Source organism: Falco punctatus, assembly GCF_963210335.1.
Source record: "Falco punctatus genome assembly, chromosome: 1".
In the NCBI taxonomy this organism is placed as follows: domain Eukaryota; kingdom Metazoa; phylum Chordata; class Aves; order Falconiformes; family Falconidae; genus Falco; species Falco punctatus.
The window spans coordinates 81,176,793-81,187,628 of NC_137580.1; positions in this window are offsets into that span (position 1 = coordinate 81,176,793).

A 10,836-nucleotide genomic window follows, 5' to 3' on the forward strand; every position below is an offset into this window, starting at 1 on the left:
AAATTGTGTGCCAAAGGTTTCCTGTTACGAGGCTTGCCTTAAAGCCAAAGCTAGAGGTCATTGCTACACTGACTGAGGACCTATTGGGATAAATTAGTTTTGGTGTTTTATAAATACACTGACAATACGAAAAATATTCCTGTAATTAAAAAAAAAATAAAAAATGCCCAGTTAAAAAAGGCTGTGTAATACTAAATTACTAGAGTAACACCTAGCCCTACTGCAGTCACCCAATAATAATACCTACCTCTGCCAAACTTAACCACGTCCTTCCAATCAACAAAACTCACCACAACATAACATCCATGTATGTTCCATGATCACCATAACTACGTGCTGGTTGGGAACTGGAAGGGTTTAGGTGTCTGTCCAGTCCTCACACAACTTTGTATGGGGCCTGTTGGTGTCTCAGTCTTCTCTCTTGGCATCCAGGGATCTGGCGTAGGTAGTGTGCTCTCCTGTAGGAGAGAAGGGAGGAATTCCCCCAGCTCTCCCCAGCCTCTGTTTGCTTGGGGACTTAAAGGTTTTCCCCATGGCAGTAACTCAGGAGAAAAGACACATCTTTGCTTAAACTCAATCTATCCATGGAAAAACCCAACAGATGTGCAGAAGACAAGCAACATCAGGAGGTGGCTGTGGCTGTGAGCCTACAGACAAGCCCCTTTAACACCAGCTCCTAACTGCAGCCTGACAGATGTGCTCCTGGGCCAGCGCTCTGTGCTCCTGACCACCACAGAGCTCCGCCACGCCAGCCTTTGGACTTGCTTCCAAATGAAGAGCTAAGGCTCTCTTTGCACCCAGGCCACAGGGTGAGCAGCAGAGTGCAACATAGGCCTGAGGAGGAACCCCATCAATAAATATGAGAAAAAGTTACATGTGATAATGCTGAGAGTGCCAAAGAGGACTAGGACTTGAGTATCTGATGAGAGCAGAGGAGTGTATAATACTTTTTCCATGTAATAAACATCCCCTCCAGCTCTGAGAGAGCTGTGTGCTCTCAGCTCAAAGGGCACCCAAAATATTTCATTCTTCTCCAGAATGTCCAGGCTATGTTGAAAAACAGGCAGAATATGTCTTTCTCTGGTAGTTCCATTCTTCATTTGCAACATGGCATAGCAGCTGCAATCAGCAGAACTTACTTATTAGAAAATTAAATATATACAAATGTGGATAGAACATAATTCAGCAATATTCTTTTTTACATTGATCTGAAATTTTGTATTAGTCAAGCAGAATAGGCACATTACAGGCATTGGGTATTTTTTGCAATCTTAAGTGAGGAGCCTGTATAGGCTCTCTGTACAAAGAGCAGAAGTAAAATCTCACTGCACAGTTACTCACAACACCAACACCTAGGCTGGAAATCATCTTCTCCCCCGTGACAACACTGGGATCCTGAAGTGAGGGTATGTGGGACACATGGACTGCATATTACTGACCTGTACTGCAAGCTCTTTAACGAAAGGGATCTTCAGATATTAATGCAATTAAAAGTCAACAACAATTAGATGCCAATTGCACAGAGATTAAATTTGGAACAATCATAAAAATCGTTTACACTGAATCTCACTGGCAAATATGTTTTAATTCCTAGTGAAGTGACAGAAATGAGATATGCATCCAATTAAAGAGTAAGCGGAAGAAACCCAATCCTGCAAAAACAAATCCTGCAAAACCAGGTTTCATTTTAAAATTAAGCAAGGAGAGATTATTATTACTTTGAGGTTTTTTTAATTTATTTGTTTGATTTTCAGAGCTGGGACTTGAGATGTACCTGAAATGCATGATAATACAAGATCTGTGACTTTGTGTGAGAAAGTTGATTGGTGTGACCAGGGAGGGAATAATTTCCCCAAAGCAGACAAAGCCCTTGTATCAGCCAAATCCTATCCTAACAAAAGGTAAAATAATTGATGTCATAATGTAGAACTGAATTAGTTGAATGATGAGGAAATGGCAATTAATTTTATTTACTGAATATAAACCTCTTAGAAATGTAAAAGCATATTAGAGTCCCTGCCTTGCACTTATGTAAGTAAAATTCTTCAAGTGTCTCATGAGTCATGTCTTTCCTGCTTTTTAAAGGATTTTACTAAGTGTTTTGTAGCAGTACTCTGGCACCTAGATTGTGTTTTGACAGTTTCCTCTATGTTTGTGCAGAACTGGCAGTATCTTTCAAAAAAGAAGATACTTTATTTCATCTGAACACCGCAGGTTAGCCTTTAGCATATAAGATAGTGTTTCTCTTAGAATGAGGATAGTGAGAGGCATGATGTGTAGTAAACATCATCATCCATTCAGCCAGGGCATTTTTAAGTGATCTCAAAGCAGCAGCACAAGCACAAAGATGTTCTAGGAAAAGCGTAATTTGATGAACACTTGAATCACAGTAGTTCTAATGCTTCTTTTCAAGGTCTGAACACTTAAGAAATGTCACTGCTGGGACTGGAATCCAACATCAGCTGTCAAGGCGAGGCTAAAAGCAATTGTAGGCCTGTTTTCTGCCTGCAATTTCTTTGATGGAGGTCTCCGGAGGTGTTGTTTTCTACATCTATTTTTTCTATTCCTGCTGCTAAGACAGGTGTGTGTAATTGTTCCCATCATACTTTTAAAGCTAAAATGACACCATTCAGACTATTATTACAATGTTTTATTGAATTGCTTTGGATGCAATAGAAGAATGTGTTGAAAAACATAGTTTCATTCTGATATCTCTCCTGAAATTGAAGGTGGAAAATCGCTTGGAGATTTCAGCATGCTGCTTTTTATATCTTTAGAGGAAAAGGCATGAATAAGAAAGGAAGTCATGTTTCCTAATATATTTGAAATATGAAAACAAATAGTATTGTGACATTTATCATTTATACATTTTACGCTTTCATATTCTAGTGATTATACACAGTGGTATCAGAGATTTATGGGCAGTATAAGAATGGTGCACTTCCATTAATAGAAGTAACATGGTAGATTTGAAAAATACACTTCTAAAACATTTTTTCTTAAATTTCAGGTAGGTTTATTTAGGTATTTTTGTGTGTAACCAATTTCAGTGTTTCATCAGTACGGTCAGTTGTGGTGAAAATTTATGAAATTGATTACAGCTTATGAAAAAGTCTTTGTCTTTAGGGATTGCTTAACTTGAACAGGGAGCTCAGATTGCTCAAGGACAACTTTTATGAGCAGGTGGTGTTTGTCTTGAGCCCCCTAAACAACCAAGATATGAGCAGGACCATCCAGACATTAAGTATTGTGTGCAGTTGGGTCATGATGGCAACTCCACCATGCTTGGGCATCTGGCCAGCGTCCCTGGCTTGTGTGAACCTTACGGATCATGGGATACTGCATGCCTGCACTTAGTCTGAACTTAAAAGTTTACTTACACTAGGTGTGTAAACTATTTTTGTTTTTCACTGAGTATAAAGGTGGGCAAGCACCAGCGGTGGGCCGGAAGCCTCACTACGGGTGGATGCACTGCGCAGGAATTTTCCCAGTTACTAAGAGACTTCTGGCACTGCCTGCAACAGGGCTGCCCAGCCAAAGTGTGGGCCTCTACAGTGTTAAGGTGGTAATTCATGATGACTCCTTTTCTTAGTCTCTGTAATGCTCTGCAGTAACGATTTGATGCTTTGCTGCTATTGCTCTTTTATCATATTGTGCATAACTAGTACTGTTTCCTTTTACCATATTGCATACTGTTTTCCTTTATTATATTGTAATATAATAAACTGTATTTATTCTTATATTTGATTTGGAAATTATTTTTGCTTGGTATCCTGTCAATCAGCAAAATGTCAGCTACTTAGATCTTGTGATGGCTGACCATCTTGAAAGGCTATTTTTTTTTTGTCTCAAAACAACTCAAGAGGCGGAAGGAACTGAAGGAGACTTTTACTTGAGAGACTGTGATTTTAGGCAGCTTTCTGTGGTGAGCAGTTTGTCTTCACTTGGGCAGATATCAGGGAGACAGAACAGAAGGTCGTGATCCATGGAGGCGGGGGATGCAAAACTGCCTAGAGACAGCATTATGTAACATTGCAGGTGTGCCTGTCAAGCACCCGAAACACCCACCACTGTCTGGAACATTCCAGAACTGCTGCTGTTGTTTAAACTCCTGAATTGCCAAACTCTGGTATTGTGTTTAGCTATATGTTAAACAAATCTGTGCACAAAATTTAGCCGAAGCTGACTCTCTAAAGTGTTAAAAGTGACAAATGAAGGGACCTCTAATCAAGGGAGGCAGCCTCAGGAGGGACGGGGAACAAAGAATGGATGGTGAAAAGCACACCATTATAATAAGTTACACAGAAAGAACCCTGCAAGTGAGGAAATTCTGGCTGCAAGGGGAGACAAGTTGATAAAGTGTTGCAATCCACAGGAAGTTGATTGAAAGTAGGACAAGGGTAATGGTGGTGGTGGGAGATTGTGACCAACTCAAATGGCCCCACCGAAAGAGGGTAAACCCTGGCTTGGGGAGCATGCGTAGTTAAAAAACTTGAGTAGTGCTATCCGAGGATGCATACTAATTTACATTAGAAGCAAGAAACTTGTACCTATCCTGTATGTGAATGAAAACGAATATGTCGCATGCTATAAATGTGCATGTACTCTACTGTATATAATGTGTGCCCTCAAGTAACTTAGCGTGCATGTTGGGCAGAGCAATCCCCTGTGCATTCAGTGCTGTAAATAGAGAATGCTTGCTTCTTAATGCCTCATTGGTGTTAAGAGGTTTACTCCTGTTTTTGGTGACACTGCAACTCATGTGCAAGCACACAAATGAGTCCCCACCTGTGGGAGGATCCCAAGAGATTCCAACCCTATAAAACGTGACTTGCTTTTACAGCCGTGTGGGTGCACCACTACTCTGGAGCCCAGACTCACCAGCCAAGGAGACATCACTGGATCCAAGGGTGATGATCCCATCTTTCTGTTTTCTCTCCTTCTTCCCTTCCTTTCTCTCTCTCTCTCTCTCTCTATTTTGAATCTTTCATAAGAATAAGAACATGCCAAGACTTTTGTTCCTCCTGACACAGATTAGAGAAGTTTACAATAAAATTAATTGTTGTTTCATCTACTACTTCATATGATGTGGGTACAGTTATACAGCTGGTTAGCTCTTCAGCTCAGATCTGCACCAGTCCTTTTCCTGTAAATAGAGATAAGGAAGAGAAAATGTATGGATTTGATGAATACTGGAATAATGGTACTGGAAAAAGCATCTAAAACACATAAAACTGCAATTACAGTAGGGCTTTTTGCCATCATAGTGATAGCAAAAAATCATATTCCTATGTCCTGGTTTTGATGGACAGAGGTTTTTTCCTAGTAGCTGGTACAATGCTGTGGTTTGGATTTAGGATGAGAATAATGTTGATAACACACTGATGTTTTAGTTGTTGCTGAGCAGTGCTTACTCTAAATCAAAGACTTTTCACTTTCCCATGCCCTTCCAGGGAGGAGGTACACAAGAAGCCAGGAGGAAGCAGAGGCAGGACAGCTGACCTAAACAAGCCAGAGGAATATTCCATACATTAGAACATCATGCTCAGTATATAAACTGAGGGGAAGTTGGCTGGGGGCTGCTGATCACTGCTTGGGGACTGGCTGGGCATCAGTCAGTGGGTGGTGAGCAACTGTACTGTGCATCACTTGTCTTTCTTGGGTGTTATTCTGCTCTCTCTTTTCCTTATCATTATCATTAGTATTAGTATTTTACTTCATCTTAAACTGTTCTTATCTCAGCCCATGGAGGGTAACCTTTTCTGATTCTCCTCCCCATCCCACCACAGCAGGGGGGGGAATGAGTGGCTGATGTGGTATTTTAATTGCCATCTGGGGTTAAATCACAACACCCTATGTGCCTTTGCTTGCTTCAAGTTTCTAGTGTAGACTTGCTACAAGAGACACAGAGCAAAAGGATGGCAATTCACATCACTCCTCACAATACTTCACTTTTTAAATTGATGAAGGAAAGAAAGTTTCTGTTATGGTCCCCCAAATTGCTTTCATTTTGACCTACAAAAATCGATAAGTACATGAGCTGAATGTGTCTTCTAAAACGACCAGCAATGTTAGAATGCTGACATCTGACCTGTCACTCTAACATAATTACTCCAAGGAATTGAACAAATCACTTTGAAACTTTCTTTGAATGTTGAGTTCCATTTGCAGACTCAAAAAATCTCTTCAGAAAACCAATTTTTTGCTGTATGCAAGGTAGCCTAAAACTGCATGTCAGCGCTACCCATTGAAATAGAAATAGAATAGAAAGAGACTGCCTTATCACATCCCTTACTAAACAAGTCAGGAAAAAATGAAAATTATCAACGCTTCTCTTGTATTAGACAATCCTTGGTGATACATCCATATTAATATGCCTGTATGCCAATTTGTCCAAGGATGCTTGGATGCTCATATGGTAGGTGGGATATTCATCATACAGTGGTGGTGATGACTGTGGTTTCCCCTGATATTATAAATTTCTTTCGTTCCTTACATTTAGTCCAGTCTTAAGGGGAAAATATGGAATTAAATTTGCAACAGTTTTGAAATTAATGCTTCTATTTCCGAGCCTTTTTTTTCCCCACTCATCAACTGAACTATTGGAGTTTAAGGTATTCATGGTCAGGAGCAGTGGGAGGGAGAGGAAATCAGATCAACATAATTTCCTGTATCGCTATTGCTAGTCATATTTCATGCCACCCAGATGAATCAATATTGTATCTTGCACTGCTAAGTTATCTAGTTCTGAAACAAGATTAAAGTAGCTACAGTACAGAATGTTTTACTCATTTCAAAGCTTCAGATTACTGTACAGAGTTAAATTACAGAAATTGCTTAGATCTTTCTTTGTATAAAGAGTTTGGCAATTTACACAAGATGAAAAGAAGCAATATGACTTCTAAGGAAAAAGACTTTTCCCCCTAAAATATTTTTAAATATGGAAAAATACACAAATTTATCTTATAGTCCCATATTCTTCTTTTACTTTATTCTTCTAAATATAGCCAGTAATTTTCTGATAATTGAGCTGCCCATAGCCAATTTCATCAATAGCAATCTAAACCCTTTCACCGATGGACAGACTGGTTCACCTCCAGTTATTGTAAGAGTTTGTACAATTAATTTAGTAACTATTTTATTAGAGTCTATTATATTATTTTTCTAGGTATGATTTCAGTCCGATATTTTAAATTACACCAATATAAGCATAATTTGGTTAGTTGGCAAACCAACTGCGTCCAAGCTGTATCTACAAATGTGATTTATTCTGGTAAGTATAAATATCTCAGAAATTTCAAATGTCTGCATAGCTGAAATCAGTGTATTGGAGTTTGTAGGGAGTCAGGCTTGGAGAGAGAGAATGAGTGTGGTTTCCCTACGATGATCTCAATATAATAAAAAGAGTAAGTTTCAATAAACTGATCGTTTGATTATCATAAAATCCTTGTGGTTCAGACATTTCTCCCACAACCTTGTGTGAAGCTTTTGTGGCTATCAGAACACTTTACCAACTGCCTCTGGAACCTGGAAGACCTTTCTTTCCGTCCTGACACATGCTTTCAACAAATCCATCTCATTTTGGCTGCACAGCCTAGCATTCTTTCTGTGCTTGCAATAATGTTTTGGGTAGACAGGCACTCATTAAAGTGTCAATATATGACAGGCATTAGGCATGAAATCCGTGAAGAAATTAAAGAACGTAATTTTTAATCCACTTACATAATGGTTGAATCTAAAAGATCTTTCTCCCTGTAATCAGATGCTTTGCTGTAGACTTCTTCACACTTGACATCTCAGATTGTATTTCTTACATCGTAGTTTCATAACTTCAACGCAGTGTAAACTGGCACTGCCAGAAAAATAGACAGTTTTGCCATTCCCTCACTCCTCATTTTCTCTCCTGTTCCTTGTGCCAGCAGTAGTGTTCATGGAGACATAAGTGAGTCAGGCTAGGGAAATCCAGTAAAAATCAAATCACCGCTACCCTCCTCCAGGTTAGTTTTTAGCCAGATCAGTCCCAGATCCCACATTTCACTGTGTAGCCCTACAAATGCTAGCACCAGCATAAATGGGCTGTAGGATGTGAGATGTCAAGACCCAGGAGCTAAGGTGTTTTGGAGTTAAGGGAGTTAGAACTAGATGATCTTTAGGAACCTCCCAACCCAAACCATTCTATGATTCTATGACAGAAGCTCCTAGCACTGAAAGTTTTACCTCTCAGTCATGAGGAAGAACTAGTTGGGGGTTTTAAATTCTTTTTCCAAAAGACCAATGCTAAGAAACAGAATAACAAAAGGGCTATGAAAAATCTTAAGAAGTCGCTTTGAAACAAAAACTGGTTTGTATGGGAAACCATTTCTTTGAAGTATCTGAAGAATACCTAAGTCTAACCTAAACAAGGTTTAGGAGACTAACATGTGAGAAAGTTGAATATTTACACTCATTCTTCAATAGCTTTTGGGAAATCCTTATATCCTCAGTAATTTTATGCATACTTATTTGGCCTTCGCATTTCTTTTGGTACTCAGGGAGTTCCTCCCACAAAATACACTGATTTTTTTCATTTGTTTGGCTGGAACATGGTGATATTTCCATTGAATTCAGACTTAACCACAGGGAGTCAATGTACATTTGACTTTTACCTCTACTATAATTTTCTGCCCCTAAAAAAAGCACAAACAAACAAACAAACAAACAAAACAACAGCAAAACTTTACAAAAAAGAAAATATCTCAGTAAACAGAAGTTTTTCTGCCTAGAAAAAATAGCTACTGAAAGCACATTGCCCTAGTGCTCAACCCTTGTTACTGATTCCTCACTGATATGCAAGATCTGCATCACACTACAAGTGAATTGCAATCTTCACAAGTAAAACTTATATCTGCAGAAAGGGTTCTTTTTGGAAACCCACCTGATGAAATATGACATTCAGTCCTGAGAGGTATAGTGACTATGAGCTCAGTGAGAATCTGGTAGATTGAGGCCTCTCATAACATCACCAGCAAGACGCACATGGAAATAAACACAGTCGAGATGACTTAATTATTCTGAAATAATAGTCATTAGAAGGACAAGGCAAGCACATTTCACATTACATGCAGAATTGTACCCAGTGTGCCAAAATGATCTAAAGAAAGTGGAACGAAAGACTAGACTGAATATGTTACACAGGACTTCCTAAAACTCCTTGCCTCTGATTTCCCTCTCAACTTCCAGTTTCCCATCCAGGGAACTTGTGTTTCACACTACCCCTCTGTCTGTCCAAGGAGTTTTAAATGCCCTTTTTTTTCTTACTATGCCATGTTCCTTTCTGTTTCTTTTTTGTTTGTTTGACTTAATCTTGCCTCTTTTTTTAGTAGTAATCTGTTGTTGTAAATACAAGGTTCTTGAGAACTGAGGAACAGAGATTTGGAAGAGATATGTCTCATCATATCCAGTCTCCTGCAATCTCAGACAATCATGAGATTCATGTTTGGTGCAGAAGCACTAGAAAAATATCCAGTCTCCACATCACAAAATGGATAATATAATAGATACTATAAAGGATACTATAATAGATTCTGACCTGTTTACTACAAATCTTGAAAGACGCCTTAGGACTGTAACCAATAGGTCTATATAAACATTATCTGAGCACCTGAGCACTCACTAAGGATCCAGAAAATGAAAAAGAGAAGAACAAAGATGGAAGGAGAAAGAAAAAAAGGAAAATATCAACAGAGAAGAAACAAGAAAAAATATTATGCTGCAGAATAATCGACTGTGCTTCTGCATGTTGAATACTGTATGCAGTCCCTCATGTCAGAGGATATAGTAGAATTGGAACAAGTGTAGGGAAGATTCTGTACTAGATAGACAGCCTTCCTCAGTCTGCAAAAATGTACTGACAGAGATATTTATGAGGCATATATAAGAAACAACACTTGACAAGAACAAGAGGCATTAAAACATTAAAACCTTCATGAGGCAGGTCAAAATGAAAAAAAGAGGAAGATGGTCCTTATACAACACATATAATTGAGCTATGGAACTCCTTTCCAGATAACGTTTTGGATATCAGAAATTTTTGTTAATTGTAAAGAAAACATCACTGCCTCAGAAGGTTCCTGAGCCACAGATTGCTGCAGGCTAGGAGCACCTACGCTAGCTTTGTTAATTATGACAAGCACCATCATCTATTGCTGCAGACAGGATGTTCAGCTAGATGAGTCTTTGGCCTAAACCAATGCAGATGTTTTTGTGTTTTCTCAGAGCAGTAATTCCTGAGTGCCTGATTGCCCTGAGACATCCTAACATTCAGAACTCCTGAAACAATGGCAACTGTGTAGGAACTCTCTACCCGATCTGCTTACATACACTAAGTCACACACAGAATGGATGCTCTGAGTTATTGTGCACACTACTTATCAGCCTACTTATTAATATATACACAATTGGTTTGCTATTGCCTAGGAGACAGACATAATACATGTGCTGCATGGTGTATTTACTCTTATTTCCACACAGAATTTTCCCGAGAGGCATATTGGCATCTTAGCCGACAATAAAAGTAAAATCATGCATTTCAGAAATGGTTTACTATTCCTAGTCAAAAAGTTGATTTCAATCACAATATGGCACTCTAAAGCACAAAGCAATTTTACTGAAAAAAGGAATGCAGTATCTGCATTCCATGTTGTATTTTCATGATGATAATTAATGGATGCTCTCACAAAAACCAAGTGTGCTATGAGACACATTATCTAGTACGTTCAGATTGGATTTCAGTTTATTTCAGGAATTGTCATATGCCCCTTAATAATCTTATTTTTCTAATTGCTTAGATTAATTAAA